At 38.2% G+C, this 22,533-nt stretch overlaps 1 long non-coding RNA gene across 1 annotated transcript in view; it reads left to right on the top strand.

Moving 5' to 3' along the window:
• Positions 1 to 14,624: 14,624 nt before the first annotated feature.
• LOC115945843 (uncharacterized) overlaps positions 14,625 to 22,533 on the top strand; it is a 97,459-nt gene continuing 89,550 nt past the window's right edge. Inside the window, exon 1 of the long non-coding RNA XR_004550177.1 lies at positions 14,625 to 14,734. This is a non-coding gene — a long non-coding RNA (uncharacterized lncRNA). The remainder of the gene's footprint in view (positions 14,735 to 22,533) is intronic.

Genomic DNA, 22,533 nt, shown 5'->3' on the forward strand with positions numbered 1-22,533 from the left:
GCTGGTTTGTGGTGATTACCGTTTGGGCAGAATTGTGAACAAGTCAAAAAACTGTACAAAAGCAATGTTACATGACTGCATATTAAAGGTATCAATTTCTGGAGGTTTTTGTATCATGTATTTTGATGTTTGTTTATAAGTTAATATTGCCAATAATATCTACAGTTCTCATTTGCCCTGCCTTTCAACCAGGAAGCCTTCTCTTGTAGGCTAACCAGTCAGCACACCCACAATTTGGAACCTGTGCTGCCTCTAACCCTCTAATGAAAAGGGCATGCACGGAGCTCAAAGAAATAGATGACTGTGCTGGTGTTGTAATGAAAAGAAAGGTAAAGAATGTAGAACATGAGAAGAGCTGGAATTTTGGTGGGTGCATATGAAACCATTTTTAATAAGAATATTGACATTCATTCAGCAGCTGTGCTTTACTGAATGCTAATGTGCAATAATAGTTTCAGCCAGGCACAAACACATATTTTCTCCTTGTAAAATAGAAGTAATGTATTTCCTATGTGTAAGAATTATATCCTATTATACCAAACATGGAGCAGTCACCCTGCTCACCTGTAGAAAGAAAAGCTTCCAGTTGAATTATAATACTGTAGATACCTAGGAATCAAAACAGGAAATGAGGATGGAAATAATTCTAGATTTGTTAGTACAATGCATCAGAACCTCAATTATGGTTCTCATTAGTAAAGCTGTATTGAAGTCATTGAGCTGTATTTAGTTACCACTGTAACTAGACTGTAGCTCAAAATGTGTATGGATTGAATCCATCCTCTGTGGCACCAGTTCAATTATTACTGTCAATTTACAGTATTGATATTAATATTAGCAGCTCCAAGGGTCCTCAGGGATCAGGAGACTGCCGATTAGACACCTTGGGGTACGTTTTTTTAAGTACAGTTTCCAAATATAATTTGATAGAAGATCAACCAAAAGAGAAATCAAACTTTTGTATAAAAAATATTGCATATAGTATGTGAGAAATGGAGAAGAAACTACAGACCTACAGTGTATACTGAGCCTGCAGGAAAAGATCACTTGCCTCTAGCTGCTGAATGGCATTAAGGTGTGTCAGTGCCTTTGGTAAGCTGCGCAGAGCCAGGGAAAGGAGCAAGAGACTTTTTGACACCTTTGATTTCTCCATTTTTTGTATACCATCCATTTATGTTAGTCCCATGTTACTTTGATTGAAATCAGAAGCTGCCTTGTGAATAGTGTAGGTACATGTTTAGCTTTTCACACATAGAGCAGTATCTACATTCCTCATGAAATCCTCTAATTCAGAGAAATCTTACAGTGACATCTAGACTTAGTAGAAAGCACTTCACATCCTTAATTTTTTTGTACTTTCTGTATATAAAATCTAATTTTAAAACCCTGCATTTCTTTTCAGACACAGTTCCTTTGTACAAAATCTCTATGTGGAAAGCAAGGGTTAGGCTTCCTGCACCCACTTCACACCTGTTTGATTTACTGAGCATTCCTTAGCTATACCTTACAGAGCCAAATAAAGGGCTGTTATTGCAGCTCTGTTGTGGAAGGGTAAGAGAAAAAAATCTGGGAAGAGAATCAGGACAACTGTATTCTTGACCTCAACTTCATTGCTTCCTTGATTTTCTTATTAAGTACATCTTCATCCTTGTACTTATCATTCTCTCTAATATGACATGCCATAGGGATGTGTGCAGTGTAAGTATTCCTGTTAAATTTTCTAGGACAAAACCATAGCAGCAGAAAGAGTAAAGTTGCTTGATTGGCTGCATTTTAAGCCCCTCTTTATATTGGACAGTAGAGTAAATGAAAGGTGAGAATACACTATGAAAGATAGTGTCTTGTCATGGAGAGGATATTTATGGATTGGTACAGGAAGCTGATATTGCTGTCATTCTGTGGTAAAATGTAGGATTTCTATTTCTCTTCCTTGTCCTAGTATTTACATGATTTTTTCACCTGATGTCTGTCTCTTTCAAAGACAGTTTAAGAAGCTATGATATCCTACATGGGAAAGCTATGCAACCACACAGAGCATACTAGGAAATATTTGCATCATCTTGACTTCAGCTGTGATACAGCCATTTTACAGGAAAAGCTCTGTTAAAATGTTCCTGGCACAGAGGTGTGTGTATTTCTAACCTTCCTGCAAACCATTGAGCTGTTGTCTAAAGCACGTATCAAAGTAGCTTCTCTAGCTTCTCTAGCTTCTCTTAACGTCTGTCTTAAACCTTTGGAGAGCTGAGCACACCCTTAACTGCTTTAGCCCTCTTACCTGGATTTAGTTTTAGTCATTCCAACTGGCTGTTTAGACTGAAAACAATAATGCTAAACAGAGGTTGTTTCTTTCATGTTTTTCAAATGCACAGTGTATGATCCTTATCTGCTTCCTATGGGCTCTGCAAAGTAAAATCCTGTGCCTGTAGCTTTATGGATGAATGGCACAATTGTAGAAGAGACAAGTATTGGGAACTTTAGAGCAATGATGCAGTCCGGCGGCTGTCAGGAATCAGGATTTCTATTCCTAATTCAATCACTGACCTGCTAAATAAACTTGGGCAAATAACTCTCTCTTGTCTTTCTGCCTCTGTGCCTCTAAATGTTTGTCTGCTGCTCAGATTAAAGCAGGTGGTAACTCAGGCTGTACTATGCTAGGAATGATTATCACAGAAATGTTTTCTAGAATGTAATAACCTCAAATTTTCAAGAATTATGAGAGAGGTTGCTTATTGACTGTTATTAAAGCTGGGACAGTTTTTGTCTCAAAATAATTAGTCTAAATGGACACACAAAAGGGAATGTGGTGGAAGTAGAGGAATAAGGCAGTCTGTTTCAAGGCTCATAGCAAGCCAGTGACAATAAGGATTCTTGTTTCCCCATGTTCATCAACTCCTTATAAATGTGTTTCCTACTGGACTACCTAGCTACTTTGGGTCAGATTCTGTCTTAATGATATTCCATAATGATACAATATTACATATTTACTTGGTCATCTAGAGAAACTAGTACAAGAAGTATCTTTGAAAAGATGATACCTTTGGGTTTTGGCTTCCTTTGTTCTCTCTGTTCATTAAAATACATAAAGACAAAACTCCTTTTATCTGAGAATACCAAGGAATGTGATAAACACCAAACTGCAAATCACACCTGATAAGTAGCTAATAATTATCCCAATTTTATAGTTGAGGAAATTAAGCGAGGATGGAGTTGTTTAATTTTCATTTTTTTGTGTGGCTGGTTTGTATTGGCATGACAGCTGAGTGTCCAGCCCTGAAGTTCTGACTGATTTTATGCTATTGTCATACTTCTGAGAAGAAGCAGTGCTCTTCCATAACAGGACACAGCACACAATGTAAAGCAAGCAAAAGCATTTACTCAAACAATGGCTGATATTGGGCTGCAAGTAGACTGCGGAAACTTGTCTGTAATGTTACAGATCAAAAAAATGTTTCAGTGGATATGATAACATGTCACAGGCAAATATAGTGTTACAGGCTTTCATTACAGGCTTATTGATACATCAGACTTTGAAGGGCTCTGCAAAGCAGCTTCAACTTCAGATAAGGAGCTGAAGGCATAGTGCTTAATCACTGACCATTCACAATTTTCTTTCCTTTGGCAGTTCGTGTAAAGACAGTTTTGCTTCTTGCATTGGTTCATAAGCATCTTTAGTAGTATGTTGGATAAAGCACTGATAACACAAAGCTAATTTGTTTCAGTTTTTTCTATGTATATTTTGATTATGAAGGCCTTTGCATTAACTTAAAACCACAAAATGTTATAAAAAAAAGTACAAATTCAATTGCTTCAGTCTTTGTCAGAAGAAGGATGTATCATAGAGCATGGAAGAAATTAGGGAAAAGTGAGCATAACTGTTCTGCTGTAAACCACTACTGGAGGTATTTTGTGTTCCTTTTTCCAGGGAAGACTAAATCTGAGTATGTGAGCTGTACTCCAAATTTTAAAGGAAGGACAGAGGATTCAGAGCAGGACAAAAAGATGGAAACTTGCTGGATTGTTTACTTGTGAATTTAATGTGTAAATTTAAATAACTATGTCAGTGTATTCAGCACAATTCAGATGTATGTGTAATGTAAAATAATTCTGCTTGTCTAGGAGGGGCATTCTGCTGCTGTTGCTCATGTAGAAGCAAGGACATTGTGTACTGTTAAATAAGAAGGCCTTCTATGAGTTCCAGCCTTGCAGCATGTTAGACAACTCTGAGACACTGTCCCTGGGACAAAAACACACAGAAAGGTTCTTTACTACCTCTTCCTGCTTCAGCGTTGTATGTGGGCTGCAAGTCTCTCAGAAGTATAGCCAGAGCCTACAGGAGGTTACAAACCATGGCTAGATGGAAGTAACTGTTAGGATGTTTGCTGAGCTGGCAGCTTTAATTTTGTATCTGAGCTGTAACTGAATTGAAACCCAGTTCAACATCTGTTTCCCAAGCTCAGTTTTGAATACAAAGTGGATTTATTCCAAATCATAACTAGAGGCTCTTATAATTCATGTTTTCCTGACAAGCCTGAAATCTATCACTTCTGCTCTTTTTTATCACACCCCAAAACATAAACCAGTGGAAAAAGGCTGGTTTTCCCTTCATTATTTTTCTGAGTTTCAGATTATTTTGAGAATTAAATAAATTTGATAAGACATGCCTTTTGGAGGAGGCACTGGCAGCTGCAGGAGCTCTGAATCAGCTTTCTTCTCCTTTTGGAGTATACATTCTTTTATTTATACCAACTGCATTTGCAGCCAACTGCCTGATGATGACATAAAGGAGACTCATGCCTTAGTGTATCTGAATTCTGGTGAATTATGAGGCATAGTATAAATTATGTCATTGAAGTCTTCAATGTGCCATACTCAGTCTTGGTTTCAAAATACTTTTACTCTAGATCCTCAGTTAACCTATTGCTTGGGGAGATCTGCTATTTCGTACTAGATTCTATAGCATACATATAAAAAGGAAAATTTGCTGTTCCTACCCTAGACACATAAGGCTTCTATAATGTTTCATGTTTATTAACATATGTGGGAAAAAATCAAGGCTGGGGTTCAAAGTCTATTAAAAGAGGCTGAGCATCTAAATCTCCTGGTCTGCTCTGAAATATATCTTCAATACTGTACACTCCCCATCAAATAATTATTTCCTTATTTCTTGAAGCCATTTATTACAAAAACAGCATCAGATTAGGTAAGGATATAATTCTTTACTCTGTATAAATTGCATAACATGTGAGAAACATTTACTGTCTTGAGCTGTCATGAGATGTTCATCTGTAATATTTGCTAAAGCCCATATATTGCTATTCCATTCCATGGTGATCTGAAAGGCTAGACAGTACTCAAAGCAGAGCCCTGAGCAAGAATTGCATAAACTGCATCCCTCTCCTTCAGGAGGCCCCATGATTCAAACACATCCCTCTGAGTCAGAATTCCCTCCTTCCTTTGTTGCTGCTACTAGAACACAGGAGTTTTCCTGCTGGTCTGTGCTAGTGACAGATTACACCACCTAACATGCAAATGCTGGCTAACCTGTACTGACCCTGAGAAAGGACCGAATGAAAGTGAATTAAAAGAGCTAGGATCCTGTATGAAAGTATATGGGTCCATCCTCCTTGTCTTGAGGTAGTCCGAGGTTTTGGGGGTGTTTATGCTTGTAAGAAATATACTCTTCACTTCTCTTCAGTGTCATTTTCCATACATGAATCTCCAACTAGAAACAGTTTTCCTTGGATGACTCCTATTGATTGATAGGAGCTTGACTAGAGGAATACATGAAGTAAGTTTTTCTGCTTATCAAACTACTGCGAATTTTGTGCATCTGTGGCATTTAATAAGTGCAGGTCTGTTGTCATGAGCACATATTACCTGAAACCTAAAGCTGGATCAGCTGTTGCAGGTGTAGAATATAACATATGCATTAATTGACTTAGAACTTTACCAATATGCATTCCCAGGGAATATTGAAAAGTTGCATCCACATTAAGAACAATATCTACAAACAAATCAAAACAAGACTCAAATTTGGTGCAGTTTCAGGTCATAAGTAGATCTTCAGTGCAGTCCTGGGTTTGTATTGACTAATGATATATTAGTCATAATGACTAATGACTTCATAATGACTAATCAAACAAAAAATGCTTATTTTACTTCCTAGTTCTTTAACAAAAAAATTCTGAAAATTGTTCAAGGCTAAAGTCCCAATTATAAGAGTACTAAATTCTCAAAGCAGTAGCTTGTTATTCTTGCTCCCCTTCCTGCATCCCTCTTCCTCCAGGAGCAGCAGTCTTCCAGCTGCCTGATATCATGTAAAAAAGCCAGGGTCATGTAGATGTCACTTCTTTGCTCTGTAACTTAGCTCTTTGCATGCTCCTTGATGTTGCTAGAGTTCGCCATTTGAATTTTACCAATGTGCTAATTACAGAAGAATTTGAGTATCTCCAGCAGTCAGCTTTTTGACAGCTGTGATATGTAATTGTAAGATTTACCTTAGTAGATCTATAGGCAGTCCATCCCATTATCAGTCTGTATGCTAGATGGAATAACCTGATATGTGCCCTTTTAAAGAAAATTATTAATGGACAGTGTAAAACTCCCAACTAGGAAATTATGAAATCGTGAAAGTTAGGCTTTCACATGAAATACATTGGTAGAGTATGAAATACTGTAAAGATTCTAACAGGTGAGGTGAAAATGCAGTCCCATGTCTATCTTTCAAAGTTTTAGGAAATAGTAAAAGTGTTTTCTTTGCTTTGTTTTAAATTTCTCAATTATCTTTTTTTTTGAGATCTTTGTGTATTTATGGTTTATGCTAGAAACTGCATCTGTTCAACTGAGAGCTTAATCAAATGTGCTGTTTACTAATGCAGTTTATAGGATTACTTCTTTTTTTGGATTCCCCGTCTTCTCTGTGTTCTTGTGAAATGAGCTATATTGGTTATTTGTTCAGATCTTACATGCACCTGAAAGCAGCATTGCACAACGTCTCCTCCTTCGGAACCGGGCTACAATGATACCAGCAGCATGTATATGCACTTGGTAGCCTGTAATTCTCCATCCTTTCCACATTGGGAAGATGCAGTAAACTTTACAAAAAGTAGGGCTTACTGTTTCTAAAAGAATTTGAACCATGAACTGTTTGTTTCTAACTTCTGTTCAGTGGGCAGCACAAACTGCTTCCCAGTTCACAGCCCCCATGGGGTTTTCAGAGTGTGCACTTCATACAGCATTGCTTGTAATATTTTAAGAGATTACATATCAAAACTTCTGTTGTGATCATTTAAAACAGCATGTCTGCACCATTACCTGGTAATATGCTTTTTGCTCAGCAGTCAATTTTTACATTTTTTTACTTTATTTTTAAACAGAAAGTACAAGAAGGTTTATGTACAGCTCATGAGTTTTCTGTAGAAGTGTGTTTCATTAGTAGGCTTCAGATCTATAAAGCCTTGTGCATGTGCTTCATTTTACTTACAAGTGTCATTTCCTGATTTTTGAGGTGATTATTCCATTACTGAAGTTCATTGTTTGCCAGGTGCACAAATCTGAAATGGTTTTCTTAATTTTTTCATTGAATATATGAGATTGGAGCTTTTGCAATAAAGATTTTTAAGAAAACATCCACAAACCACGCTGCAATCTTTGCAGAAAGTCTTAAATTCAAAATAATCTCTTCACCACCATATCTAAATACCAGATGCAGTAGCTTCAGGATCAGACTCTCAGCAGGAAGCATTGCTGTCCATAGACACTATTAGCAGTAGACTGTTCATGAATGTACATGTTAGAAGATTAAATTTTCTTGGCAAGCAAGGTAGCCCAGGGGTTAAAATCATGTCTCTTGGAACATCTGCATGCTGGAGTCCTTCAAGTTTTAGCATGCTATCTTCAGGATTATGCCACAGATTAAAGAGTTTTATTTTATCATCAAAGTTCTGTAACTAGAATCTCTTGGAATAGGAAACATGATCTGTTTTGCTGACTGCTCTGGGGGATTTCTTTTTTTTTCACAGGTTTGAAACTTAATGTTCCTTGACATTCACTTTAAATTGAGACTTGATATCCAGTAAATCAAAATAAAGGTATAAATTTGAGTGTGGAAATCAAGATTAGTTTAATGTTTACTATCCTCACGCAAACTGGATTTCTCTTCCTTTCTACAGAGTGACAATTTCAGAGGTATTCCTAATGTGTATGTTGACATCCTACAAACTAGATCAAGATTTTGACTATTTGTTTAATGCCTGTCATTTCATACATATATGAATCTTTTATGCATTGTTAGTTTGCCTTCTGTTTCACTGTGTGAAACTATACTATTTCTATTTTTACGTCAAAGCTTTTCCCTGTAGTGAGAAAAAGTACAATGTATGTTGGTGTATCTGATATGTATTTCTTTAATTACTTCGTAGCTTCTTAAGTTTTCATTATAAGCAAAATGTTAAGACTGAGATTATAATTTCTTTAAAAAAAAATGTAAGTATCTAGATTGTGAATTGAAAAAGTGGCAGAAATTTCCACAAGCAAGCTGTGGAGACCTCATAGCAGCCTTCCAGTATCTGAAGGGGGCCTACAGAGATGCTGGTGAGGGACTATTCATTAGGGACTGTAGTGACAGGACAAGGGGTAATGGGTTAAAACTTAAATGGGGAGGTTTAGATTGGATATAAGGAAGAAATTCTTTACTGTTAGGGTGGTGAGGTACTGGAATGGGTTGCCCAGGGAGATTGTGAATGCTCCATCCCTGGCAGTGTTCAAGGCCAGGTTGAATGAAGCCTTGGGTGCTATGGTTTATTGTGAGGTGTCCCTGCCCATGGCAGGGGGGGTGGAACTGGATGATCTTAAGGTCCTTTCCAACCCTAACTATTCTATGATTCTATGATCTTAGCAAACCCTTGTACCTCTTGTCTGTATCTTCGTTGGCCATTCTTCCATACTGTCTACCTTCAGTTCTACATCTTGCCGCCTTATTGTCCTGCTTACAGGGAAGCAGAATCACAGGTACCAAGCTGCTCAAACCAGCTCTCAACACATTCTACCCTAGAAAGGCTTGTTAGACACACAGACTGCAAGTGATACGCAGATGACTAATTCTGCTGTCAGCTCAGATCTCCATTCAGCTAAGGCTGGGCCCAAGGTAATAAACCTTCTCAGATATTAAGACAGTTTAGGTGTGCCTGTGCCATGTATCTGGAATCAGAAGCTTTGGGAAGCTTGTTGTAGATACACCTAACCTGGCTTTGTGTATTTGTATGGCTCTGTGCCCAAGCTTGTAAACTTTCCTGGAAACAGCCATACTGGGGGCTGTGTGCAACACACAGAGTGGCCTTTTGAGAGTTACTGGGGTCTGGAAACAGTGTTGTACTGATATTTCTATTACCTCTGGAGTGAGATTTCCTGTATATTCTGACAGTGCATAATAATAATATAGTAAGACAAGTCCTGAATATGCAATGGACCACTCTGCTATTGCAAATGCAGCTAGTATTTTAGAAAGATGTTTTTCATACATTTGCACTACAATTAAAATTATGAAAATAACTGTAATAGAGTTCCTTGAGGGTAAACTGGTAAAACAGGATTTGCCTTGTTAAGTAAGGAGTAAAAAACCCAAACAAACCCAAACTAAAACCAAACACCAACAAAAAAAAAACACAGACATCCAAAAACAAGCAAAAAAGAACAAGCTACCACACACCATTTTCTTCTATGAAAAAGTGTGCTTGGAAATGTATTTGTTTGAAACCAAGCATATATATGTCAGATTTGTGATATGCAGAGATACAAGTTTGCACAGGATGTTTTCACATATTAATATTTTCTGTGCTGGCACAGAAAAGACCATTTACTGATCCAGATCTCAGACTATTTTAGAAAATGTGCAATTAAAAAGGGTGTGTGATGGGGGGAGGAGGTAGACTGAGGTAGACTTGCTGGAATGGGATCAGTCTTACTCAGGTTGCTAACATACTTTTGAAAGGCGGAGTAATTTACTTCTGTACCATGGCCATCAGCTTATTAATAAAACTAGGAGAAAGAGCTATAAAGACTTCAAAAAGAGATAACTTGGTGTAATTCCTTTCCTGTTACCACAAACTGAAAAGGAACAACTCCTTACAGTGAAGAAAGAGTAAACGTGCAGTCTTGTGAGCCCTGTGATGGAGCAATATATGAGATACAACAGTACTGTGTCATCAGTGAAGGCTTCTGAGAACATACAGGATTGACATTATCTGGTTTAGACTTTACTCACTATGCTATTTAACTATTGTTGTAAGTTGTGCTCTGGTACATAGACTATGGTCTTAGATATCTCTGTCCTTTCCTCAGAATTGCCTATACTGTTATAAAGCATAATAAGAGGTTTGGTATGATGAAATAATTTTGCCTTGGATACTGCATGCATTCTGTCATGCAGCAGTTGCTGTGAATCGAGTGGAAGCTCTTTCTAGTATTTGAGCTGGATCTTCAATGAGGGTAGGCAGCTGCTGCTGCCAAGTCAGCGGAGCTAAGCCAGTTTGAACAAGGTAAGGATTTGGTTCCGTACACTAGTAGTAGACACAAGTGGTTGCTGATGTATTTGAACTATGAGAGCACTACCTGATTACTGAAGGGGCCTGTAGGAATAGGTTTTGCTATACCAACCAGAGAGGAGAGACTCTTATTTTAGATACAAATAGCAAAAAATAATAAATAAAAAAAAAATCTAATATTGAATACTGACAGCAGGAAATCTTTTGTTGTACAGAAATGTATTGAAAAGCCAAACCCATCACTCAATGGTTGATACGGATAAACTACTGGCTAAGTGTAAAATTGTGAGCCAGTCTCTTAATCAAAGTGGTACATTGAGTGTCACTTAGGAAAATTGAAAAGTAAATACTTAGACACTCCTAGTAATTGAATGGTTCTTTAAGTGTAGGTGAATAGCCCCACCTAAAACCAGGCCCTATCACTCCATATTTCATTCATTGGATGCAAGTTCTCTTGATAAAATTCTATATGGAGCAATCTTATGGCACAAAGACACAGAAAATGATGTAAGAGATCTTTCCTTGATTTATTTTTAAGTTAAGCAGAAACACAGGTTTGGTTGAGTGTTGATATCAAGTGGGTGTGCATCATCTTCAGGCTGGTCGAGTAATATTTGTAAAGGGTGCAAGTACAAACTGGATGTCCCAATACAGCAAAGCCATGGACGCAATAGTTAGGCATGTGATGGCATGCATGATACTCTACCTGATGATCAAAAGGGAAGAGTGCTTCTTGAAGCCAAACCAACAGGTATATCAATATTGTGAGGACAGCTGGGAGGGTGTGAAACACTAAATGGATGGACACACACAGGTGGTTATGGATGTACTCCATTGAGTCCCCAGACTTTAAAATGTGAACATAAAATGTGTCCAAGAAAGTGCTGCCTTTCCTTTATCTCTCAAGAGGAGCTGATGTGCCCATACAGTGGCTGGATACTTTAACCTGATCAATACAGCTAGACTAATTTGGGAACGTTTTGGTCTCGCTGCAAACTCAGAAATGGCAATTCCTTTTCTGTGAAACTCTTTCAAGGCCGCAAATGCTAGATCCTAACACTGTTAATATCAAGCTTTTCTATGTATAAGAGAAGAAGCACAGTCTTTGTTAAGAATGTGTAGGTTTATCTGTGGGTTTTCTGAGAGTGCCTTGCTGCTGAAATTGAGATAACTGTTAGGGCAGCATTTCTATTGCTAACACGTTGGGAAAGAAGGACCATAGGAGTCAACACAAACACCAGGATTAGAAAGAAAAAAGTTAAATACAGTATTTGAATTTCTGTAGCTCAGCAATTGACTGTTGAGGGGACTAGTTTTGGATGAGGTTGACAGGGGCTAAAAGGCGTGGCACTGAGTGTATCACTGCAGTGCAGTTTGTCAGGGTGGTAATGGGACAGCCTCATCAGCAGCTTGTGCCAGATGGCATTAATGGACAGCTTCTGATGTGTAGCAGCTACTGTTAATTTTCTATTACAGATTTTCAGTACCTTTTAACTTGTTACACTTACTTTTAGCTATAATCTAAGGATTATTAATCACAATAACTAGTTACAAATTTTTCTTGTGTTTGCAGGAAAAGAAAATACAAAGTTAAAGATATGCTAACATGTCTGTTCCAATGGACTTTTTTTTTCGTAAAATACAGCTTTCTAGGCATTTTCTTTAAACCCTCTCATGTGGATGGACAATTTCACCTTTCATTTTCTTCCTAGCCTCTAAATGCTGTTTTCTTTGCTGTGGCCAAGGCTCTGCTCTACTTGTCATGTCCCATTTGCTGCCACCCCAATCAAAAGCAAGTGATTTGGCACATCTCTGAGACAGCTGTTTTAAAAAACAATGTTCCAAGGACATAACTAGACGCTGCTATTCCCGGGAACCAGCCTGCCTTTCAAAGCCCATTTGCTTTATTTTATGTGCTGCTTCCTGTTCTTTTCACATTCTCCTCTCTTTTGTCTTTTAAGCTTGAACTGTAGAGATTCTCAGGGACAGATTATAACTTTCATCCCAGGTGAGATCAAAGAGGGTCTGTTAGAGGCCTGGTTGTCTCTTTTTCACTTAAAAAAAAAAAAAAGCAAACTTTCCACCATCTGCTAGAGCCATCAGATGTACATACATTGTAGTGTGTGGAAGAGGATCTAAGGTAACTTTCTGAAGCTGTTTTCAACACCTTCCTCTGCCCTTGACAGTTTATTTTAAAGGATCTAAATGCAGAATCTGAGTTTGTGGATTATGGCAAAGGAATCAGTGGGGTAGGCTCACGAATTCATTTCCAGCTGCTGTATTCCTGTTGAGATACCAAAGTACCTAGACAAACTGAGATCTGATTCATTAAAATACAGGCAGTGCAATGTAACTTCTAAAAGGTGTTCACTGTTCTTGAAAATTCCACTGTTAAATTCAGAGTAATAGGTCAGTATGTCATACATGCAAGTGTTACCTGGGAAAAGTTTCATAACTGCTTTCCTGGAAGCGTTGCCCCATTTTATCTCAAAATCTAAAAATTTAGTGTCAAGGTCGGCTTTTACAGTCAGGAGAAGGTAACGGATACAGGGTCTGCTCATTATCAGAACCTCCATACAAAATTGATCCCTTTCTCCTACTTATCATTTTTTGGCTTTCCCACTGCCTTTTTACTTTCCCTCATCTCAGCATTCTGGATTTATATGATGTGTTTTGGTTCCATATGGAATAATTGGTGTCACACACCAATACTGCTGAATTAACTGGTTTCTAGCCCCAAATGGAGCAATCAGAAGCATGCAGTTAGTTGCCTGTGCTGAAATAGTCTTGTGTTACTAAACCCATAATTGACAACTATGGCAATAGTTAAAAGAAGGGGAAAATATGGTTACTGGATATGGAAATCACTGTAGAGTCTGTATGTTGGTTCTGTACAGGAAAGAGGAACAGGAAATGGGAAAGCTCCCTTATTGTCAGCATAAGAATTTAGCATGGAGACTTGAGCTGGGGGTACATGAACCTTCAGGAGAGAGACTGAGGAGGGGAAGAAAATCTTCAGTAAGACATGGAATTTTGCCCTCAGCTGCAGTGACTTGAACAAGTATTTGAATTTAATGTATAAAAAAACGCAGTTGAATAAAAGGGTTGGAGAAGGTGGGAAAAGACAGAACAGCAGGAACTTAAGAAAGCAACAAATTCTCAAGATGGCTTGAGTTGAGGAGGGCAGAGGGGGCAGCTGCATTACTACATTTATTCCTTCCCTGTCATTAGAGGTTGTGCACGTTTTGCATGTGTATGAAACATCATTTCTCTTAGAGCCACCCTTAGCTAGCAGCATTTGTATGACTTCCATAAAAGATCAAAACCAAGTTCTGTGGACTTCATAAAATCCCAGGAATGTCCCCTTTGGGAGGGTCAAACTCTGCTGGGGAAAGACAGAATAGGAGTTTGGTTTAAATTTTTGTTCAGTTGTTACTCTGTAGGAGTACAGCAACCTAAAGGCTGGTAGTTTGGTGACTGAAATCTTGGACATGAAGGGTTCTTCCTCCAACATATGCCACTTCATCTAATAAATTTGTCATTATTCTTAGTGTCTTGCTTGGTTGTCCACTTCCAGAAGGGCAAAAAGCACAGAGAGGGCCAGAAGAACTTACAGAAATTCTAAGGAAAGTCTTCTAAATCTGGAGAAAATTATTATAGCAGCTGAGAAATACCACTGGGGTGATGGTAACTGTGTGGTGTATTGTTACCTAAGGATATTGCATGGAGATCTTTGTTATGCTAGAGGTTTGCTCTTAGGGTAACAGGCTTCATACCTGCAGTTCAGTCAATACAGCAAATGAAGGTAGCTGTGATATAGACTAGATTTTTCCACGTTACCAAAATGTTTATGACCAAACTGCACATTATAGCCTCAAGGCTTGCAAATGTACATGATGCTTTGAAGAAGAATGTAGTGTGTGAATTCCTTCAATGTATATACTCCCTGATTTCCCCCTCAGGTATAGACTCCTGCATTTCTTCATTTGAGACTTCTTTAGCATGTTGTACGCCAGACTGCATCAGACAGTTACTTCAAAGTTTTGTTTCTTGCACTGCACTAAATTTGTTTGTTTGTTCTGCAGCCAAATGCAACACCTTCTTCAGCTGAGGAGAGTTTAACTGAGGATCATCCTTCTGAACCTTCCACAGAGATTCTGAAATGGTGCACTGCCATACAAGTGGAATAAGAGGTGAGAGAGCACAAAAGATTGTTATATGCTGGTTTTGTTTGGCATCTGGTGAAAATTGGGTATTATTTTATTCAGCATTGAGTTACTTAATTGGTGTATCCTGTCAGTCTCAAAAATTGCAAAGGATCATACTGTGTGTGACATGACTGTCCATGGTTTATAGCATCAACCTTGATGTGCCTCAAAGCTTTCCTGTAGAATACTAGTAGTAACTACTTAAATACACTTCTGGGTAATCTGTTATTGAGTTGGGCGAGGATCAACATTGTATAAATTCTGGGACAGAATGTAGAGAAGCCAGTTTTACTTGTCTTCTGGGTGAAGCTGGTAGAATATAGACGTGCTTTGCTCTGTTTCTGGATTTCTTTGAATTTTTAAGTGTATAAAGGTAGTAGGATTACCCTGTGTATACCTGAGAACAGAATTTGGATTCCATAACTTTTTAGGCATACTCCTAGATTGATCCTCTTGATACTAGTTTGTGGGATTGCTTTTATCTTATGCAGTACTCTTTATATTAGGTCTCCATGTGGCTGGTTATTAGTGAGGTGATGGTTCATGGAGCATATGTCCTAAGGGGAGCCTGGGATTTCTAAGTGGGTAGTCTCACAATAACCAAAAGAAACCAACTATTGCCTTTTTGTCCTGCTGTCCACTTAGCTGAATATAATTGCTCAAGCACAGAAAAGCTTTTCAGCACAGTTTCCCTGGGTCTGGGGAGCTGCACTGTGACTAGTCTTGTTACTACAACAGCTTCTGTAGCCAGTAGCAAACATGAGAATGGTGCAGTGACTATTGTTATATCCATTTGGTCTCAAACCATGAGAGAGGTGGACTACAGCTGGACTGACTGGAAAGTAGGGTTTGGCACAAGTCCAGGCTGAAACGGGTTGTTGATGCTGTCCTGCAAAAATGTGTCATCGCAGCATCTGTTTCTGATAACATAAAAATTTATATTTATGCAAAATGTTGGCTGTTCTATTTGGAATAAATCTGTGTGAGAATGTGAGTAAATAAAAGGCGCTTATCAAAAGAAGCTCGGTATGAAAGGAACTGTAATTTCAATTGCCATTGATACTCATTACAAAACTAGTGATAAACTCATCTGCTTAGGAAATAAATGTCAGTGTACTTCTGTAATTTAAATGAGAACTTGTAATATGGAAAATACGCTTCCCGTTCAGATCCTTAAAGGTTTGCTTTGAAATGGGAGTCCCCTATGATGTCTATTTAATTTTCTTTCCTTGTTAAAGTGTTGTGTCACTGATGATATTTCTGCTGAATGTTGCCCAATTTTAACATTGAACATCTGCACAGGGACATTATAAATTCCCAGGGGAATTATGGGAAACAAGCACACTGGTAAACAAAAGAGTAACTAAAATCATTTGTAGGAAATTTAGTCACTTTGTTGGCTGTCAAAGGTTATGGCTTACTAACAAAACATTTTTGCCTTTTACAGCTAGATCAAACATTAAAGGGAAATAAAGCTTTTATAATAAATGCAAGGGAAAAGTTATGGTTTGTGCTGTACTTAATAAAAACAATTTTCATGGGTAAGTGGGTGTCTGGGGGCAAATTGCTGTAAAATATATGTTTGTAATATCCTTACTACCCCCACATAGAGCAACTTTAATTTATTCTTTCTGTGCAGAAAATTAAAATTTACTAAAATGCCCAGGATTCCATAAGATAATATATAGATGTAAATGTCATGTATTCAGTCTGAAGCTAAAGCGTATTATCTTGGTGCCAATGTTCTGGGTATTTAACAATTCACTTGGTGTTTTAATTCTAATTATGGCTTTTGTGGTCAGACACTGAAATGATTAGGCACAAAATTCCCATGCAAGTCGGTGGGAATCTCGTGTGCAAGTTTTGCAGGCTTGGGGCCATAACCACATGCAGGCTATTTCCAGTGCAGATTTTGCCAGAATCCTTTGCATTCAGCTCTTTGCAGGGAGGAGACTGAGAACATAAGTGGTACCTCTTTGTCTCCCACTTCCTTCTCCCAGTCTTCCTTCTGCTCTATCACTTTCTTCTGGTTTTCTTTGTCTTTCTTTCTAGTTTATTCCCTATAAATTGACAGCATTAGAAAACCTTGATCATCTGCCTTGCATACTGCATCACACAGTGATACAGACTTAAATTATGTATGTGTTTTCATAAACTGTTGTGTCTATTTGGACTTAAGACTGGAAGAACAGAAACGGATGACCACTGCCTAGGGCAGTGGGATCAATTCTTGCTTGGTCATTAGGGGCTGACTTATTAAACCTGACTTATACGTATCTGCAGTGGAAGCTCAATACTTTCAAGAACTGGTCTCCATTCACATTTTTTCTGCATCTTTGTGTGCTGGATTAATCAATAGCTTGCTCCCACCCTGGCAGTATTTCAAATGCTGAATTAGATTGATTATTTTCTTTCAGTGAGTACCGAAATGATCTGCAACTATTATCCAAAATACTACAATTTAAAGTCTTACTGTAATGTTCAGGACTGCAGCTGAGAAGCATTGTTCTTTAGTTCTTGCCTATTCATTTTTGAGGGATAGAGCTGTTAAAATGGGTGGGAGGCATTCTGTCACACAGGAACTGTTCTATTTTTTCCAAATGTATAAATATTCAGTATCTTTTGGTTTTATCTCAATACATCTGTCTGCAGTTCCTGCTCCCTTCCTGCCCCGAAATAAATAGACCTGTTGTTGAAATAAGAGAAAGTATGTTTCTATATCTTCAGAATAGAACTAAAAATACCTGCTTGACCTGTGGGTTTTAAGGCAGCTCACAGTTGTGGTTAACACTAGCCCCCCTGCTGAGATCAAAGTCTGGCCCCATCCCGCTTGAAACACCGCTGTCAGTACCTTGTTGTTAGGCAGAAAGTAAGAGAGTGTTCCCCTCTGCTGTGGAAAAGCAATGTTTATTTGATCTTGGGCCTCTTCTGAATAATTTTGCTAAATCTAATTGCTCTTGATGTTTAGCCCAGTACATCATGGGCTTTTTCAGAAGTAGCTCTTTATGCAATGGGTGAAGCATCAGAATACAGTAAGGACCACTTCAAATATCTCTCATCAAGGCAAAGAACTCTAGATAGATTACTGCAGATCAATCTGTACAAACCCTGCATAAACACTAAAGCTCTTTTAAGTTAAAATGTGCTTAAAAAACCCTTGTGTTATGAAAGGTGAAATACTCTAACTAGTAAGAGAGTTATGTAAAAAGAGGTAGAGAGGTCTGGTTAATTCACTCATTGCTGTCAGTTTACGATGAAACAAAACATATGATTAAAAATTATATTTATTACCATACATTAAGATTTTATGTTCCCAAAATGTAAGCTTCCTGTATGTCAAATGCCACCCCTCTTCCTAAAAGTGAGGCATGGTTTTAACGTGAATGATGCTATTGCTGCTGCATATTGCTTGTTTGAAACCAAAACACTTTTACTGATAATTATCGTGAAGGACTTTGCAATGGGCTCTGACATTTGGTTACTGTTCACACTTATGGCATGCAAATGATTTGCAAATTTTGCTGCTCATACGTAAGAAGTTTCAGGGTGAAACCCTAAATGAGACAAAGTAGAAATTTCCTTTGAAAGCAGAAAATGTAAGTGAGCTTTGCTGATGTGATATCATACTGAATGATCGTACACTGGGTGTTAAGCAAGGGTGATTTGTACTGCCTCCGTTAACTGTGAGACTGGGAAATGAGGGTGCTCTTGCAAAGTTCATTGCTAGTTAGATGGCATAATCTCTGTATTAAAAATCTCTCTTCTTGACACTTCAGACACCTCTGTTTGACCTATATATGTCTGTGCATGCTTGCATCAAGAATGATGTCAGTCTGAATGCACGAGGGTGCTTTAGGCATATGCAGAGCACAGACTGGTGGATTCCAGGTTGTCTCCCTTGGGCAAGAAGAGACCAGCTGCTCAGGCACCATTTGTTTCCTCCTTTCTATTACTTTTGCTGTAACCAAGGAAGCTGTTAAGTTAGGTATATATAGTTGACAATGCAGTTGTCAGACCCATTTTTTTAATAACTGCAGAAGTGAAAACACCATTAGTAAGGGCTTTTGGTTCCACCTCACACCCTCTCCCTTGTTGAGACAGAAGCAGGCTCATTCCCTTCCTGTCTTTTTTTTTTTCTTCCCAATAAAGTGTTGGATGGCAACAGCTAAGAGTACAGAAGAAAGAGTGGGGCTGCTTTGAGGTCAACTTCAGTTTTCTCTCCATTCACCTACACAAAGCCATTTAAACACACTTGGCCCTTGAGCCTTCTTGCTTAACTTTTCCAAAACTCTACGTCTCACCACTGGCTTTAATTTTCTCTGCCTGTTCTTTCATTTTACTTCACAGAGCAGCCTCTTATTACCCCTTTCTCCAGCCCCCAACTGATTAGGTTGCTGGCTAGCCTTCCCATTTTTCCTACTTTCCTAAAGACATTCCTGCAGTAACTATATGTTGCTTCATTAAAAATGTGGTGTTCTTTACCTTTGGACCACAGAATTCTGGTTTGTTTGCTTAATCTGATCTGTTTTGCTTTGCAGATCAGTCTTGCTCTGTATATGTTTGGCTGTGCCTAGGGGAGAGTCAGTTACACAGAGCTGAATGGGATGCTGGGCTGCATGGATCTCAGTCTGAGCCAATATAGCTGCTTGGATTTTGTGTGGTGTTGAGAGGCTGCAGCAGAAGTAGATCTATTGTTGCTTTGTGACCTAAGGGAAAAGAAAACTCTTTACTGCACTAAGCCTATCTACTTAATGAGTAAAGGAATTCAGATCAATAAAAGAAAATAGCAGCAGATCTAGAGGAATTCCCTAGGGCCAGATGCATTATCTCACAGTCTTCATACAGTATTTTACTTCTGTGCAGTTCAGGAAGAGCTTTTCCACTGGTGCTAGACATTGCACCAGGTTAAGTGTTGGTTTTTGGGTTTTTTTTCAAAGGCTATTTTTAGCTTGGGAGATTGGAATTATTCCACTCCTTCCACAGTCACTGGTGGAAAACAGGCTGCTCTCAGACATGGATCAGAGCAGGAGCTTCTCAGGCTGAAGTTTGTTATTCTTCCCCTCTGCTCAGTTCACAAGCTCTGGATTTACCCTCTGTACAGGACTGAGTTTTGTTCTGAGAGGATGAAGTGATCCCTCCTGGTACACACTTGTGAAATTCACCTTCCTTTTTCATTTGATGGGAGATTTATAAAGACAGAACTCCTCTAGTCATTATCCTTGGCATTTATTTCAACATTAGATAGAATTTGTGATTAAAATCATGGCTCTGATATATTATACTAAAGTTGGGGGGGGGGGTAGAACTTCTCTTAAGTGTTATGATGAGTTGCTTTATTTCTAGGTTTTTCAAAGCTCCTCCCAAAAAACCTTTTAGTTTAAAGACTTTAAATTCAAAACATTTATTAATAATGTAAAGGACTGCCTGTCACTCAAAAGCTATAAAGAAACTCTGAAATCAAAGTGAAGTAGTTTTTCATCAAAGCATAAAACCCCTGTAACTTTGGTAACCAGCTTTGGTGGTGCTTTGCTTTGTTGGTAAACTCACTTAAAAAAAAATCCCATATCATAGTCCTCAACACACAGTCACAGTCTATCTCAGCTGGTCACTATCAATCTGGATGGTACAAAGTACTGAATTGTGAAATTTCTGGATTCTATTTCTTGTTACTGATTTTTGATTTTCAAGTAGCAATTATGTCCAGATTTTTGAAAAGTTCTCAATTTTTAGTGCTTTAAAATTTGAGGTATCTGGGGAGAAGTCACTGCAATCCTGCAGTTTCCACTGTTTTTAAAGCCTGAACACTGCTGTTTTTGAAACTAATGCTTTTCAAAAATACCACATTTGATCCATATGTAAAATGGGTGTTGCAGCCAAAGAGCAGTAAAACATATCTAGCTATATATTTACTAAGTTGTTTGAGCATCTTTGAGCAAGGGGAAGGCTGAAGTTTCCAGCATAACTCAGCCTTGTTAGTACACTTACTGGTCAACTGCCTTCCCCTGAGAGCCATTAAGGTCCTTACTGAGGGTAGTTCTTAGTATCACATTACAAGAAAACAATGTTAAGGCAACCTCAAAAACAAAGGTGACTGGCAAAATGTTTTCTCTTGGTGAAAATGAGCATCACATTACATTTCACTACTATTTGTTTGCTTTGGAAAGGGGGGCTAGGGATTTTCGCCTTGTCCTGAGGGCAGCAATTTGCTCACCTTACACTTTCTAGTACTGAAAACATTTGTTCAGATTACTGTGTTTTCATCTGATCTGCTCTGTTGTTTATGTAGAGGTTTCTTTTCAGTAAAATCCAATATAATTATTGACACAACTTGGTCTGCTCTCTAGATTATATCAAACTGGCTGGGACACACAGTAGGAAATGGGTTCTCTTTGTTGCTTTAGGTCACTAAAACTCATATTGAAGTCAGATAAGCCAATAGACATTCCAAAGGGATGTCTTGCTGTACTTCCAGAACCTCCGCACACAGTATTTGGAAACAGATCTAAATGTACCTGACTGACTTTAGGCTTCTCAGTAAAATGAATGTAATTCTGATTTGTGGCAGTGGCAAATTATGTTGTAGGGGCAGAGAGAAGGGAGGTGTGGGAGCAGTCAGGCAATGAAGCTGGAAAATGTGGGTAGAGGTCTGAGGGTGATGGAGTCTGCAGGTGAACCCCAAGAATAAGTTAAGAGATCAAGAAACCAGGGTATACTTTAGAGTGTGTTTTGTATATGGACAAAGAAGCCATAATCAAATCCACATGCTTTGGTTATGGACTGTATTTGAAACTACTTTCCCATCCGATAAAACTTTCATCTTTTTCTCAATACATATCATGTAAGCCCCAGTTATCTCAATTTCTCTTAACATTTTAAAACTCTGCCTCAGTGGCCAAATTTCTGGCCAATCCCTAGAGTAGAATTAGTTTCTAGATGTACAAGAATGGATCATGACTACCTTGATTTGGAGGGGACTATTTCTGATCTCTAAAGTTTATTTTTACTTACATAATGCTCTTGTTCATATTTAATAGAGATTATCTTTTTAATAATAAAAATGCACCACAATTGTCAGACATCACTGGGAGTTTAACTAAATGAAAATGCTGTGATACTTCACATATAGTTCTATTGAAGGTAATGACATAAAACCTCTGTAAGAACTGCTGAAATGTCCATTCTTTTGGTCCAACAACAGTGAAAACTCCTGACTGGCACTTTTAATTTGTGTGTGTGACCTGGATCGTTCAAACTGTATCTGCAAGAAGAGTGGAAATCTTCAATAAGAGTTTCCAGCACCATCTTCCTGTTTACATTGTTCAGGGGTAGTTACAGAATGTTAACATGTAGTTGCTGTTTATGGTTAATGATACAATTGAGGCATCTCTGTGCAGTTCTCAGCCATTTAAAACTGTCATAAAATAACCCAAATAACAGGGTGATCAAAGCAATATCGCTGACTCTGTGTGATAGTGTGACTGCAGCACTTGCAACCATTACTGTAGAGCACTATTAATATATTTGGAATAGCACAAAAGAGATGTTCAGGTTACAAAAAACTATGGTTCAGACCAGGATAGAATCATAACACAAATATCCAGCTCCATTTGCTCTCCTTGAATATTGCCAAAACCTATCTTTCAATGCCTTGTATAATAGGCCTAATTTGCAGTAAACAGGTTCCCAGCATTTATTTGAGAATCAGTATTCATTGAAGCAGCATAAATCAAGCATACAAACATGGAGATTCCAGAATAATTAGAAAGCCTTTGTTGTTTTGATGT

Source organism: Melopsittacus undulatus, chromosome 12 (genome assembly GCF_012275295.1).
Source record: "Melopsittacus undulatus isolate bMelUnd1 chromosome 12, bMelUnd1.mat.Z, whole genome shotgun sequence".
NCBI classification, from domain to species: Eukaryota; Metazoa; Chordata; class Aves; order Psittaciformes; family Psittaculidae; genus Melopsittacus; species Melopsittacus undulatus.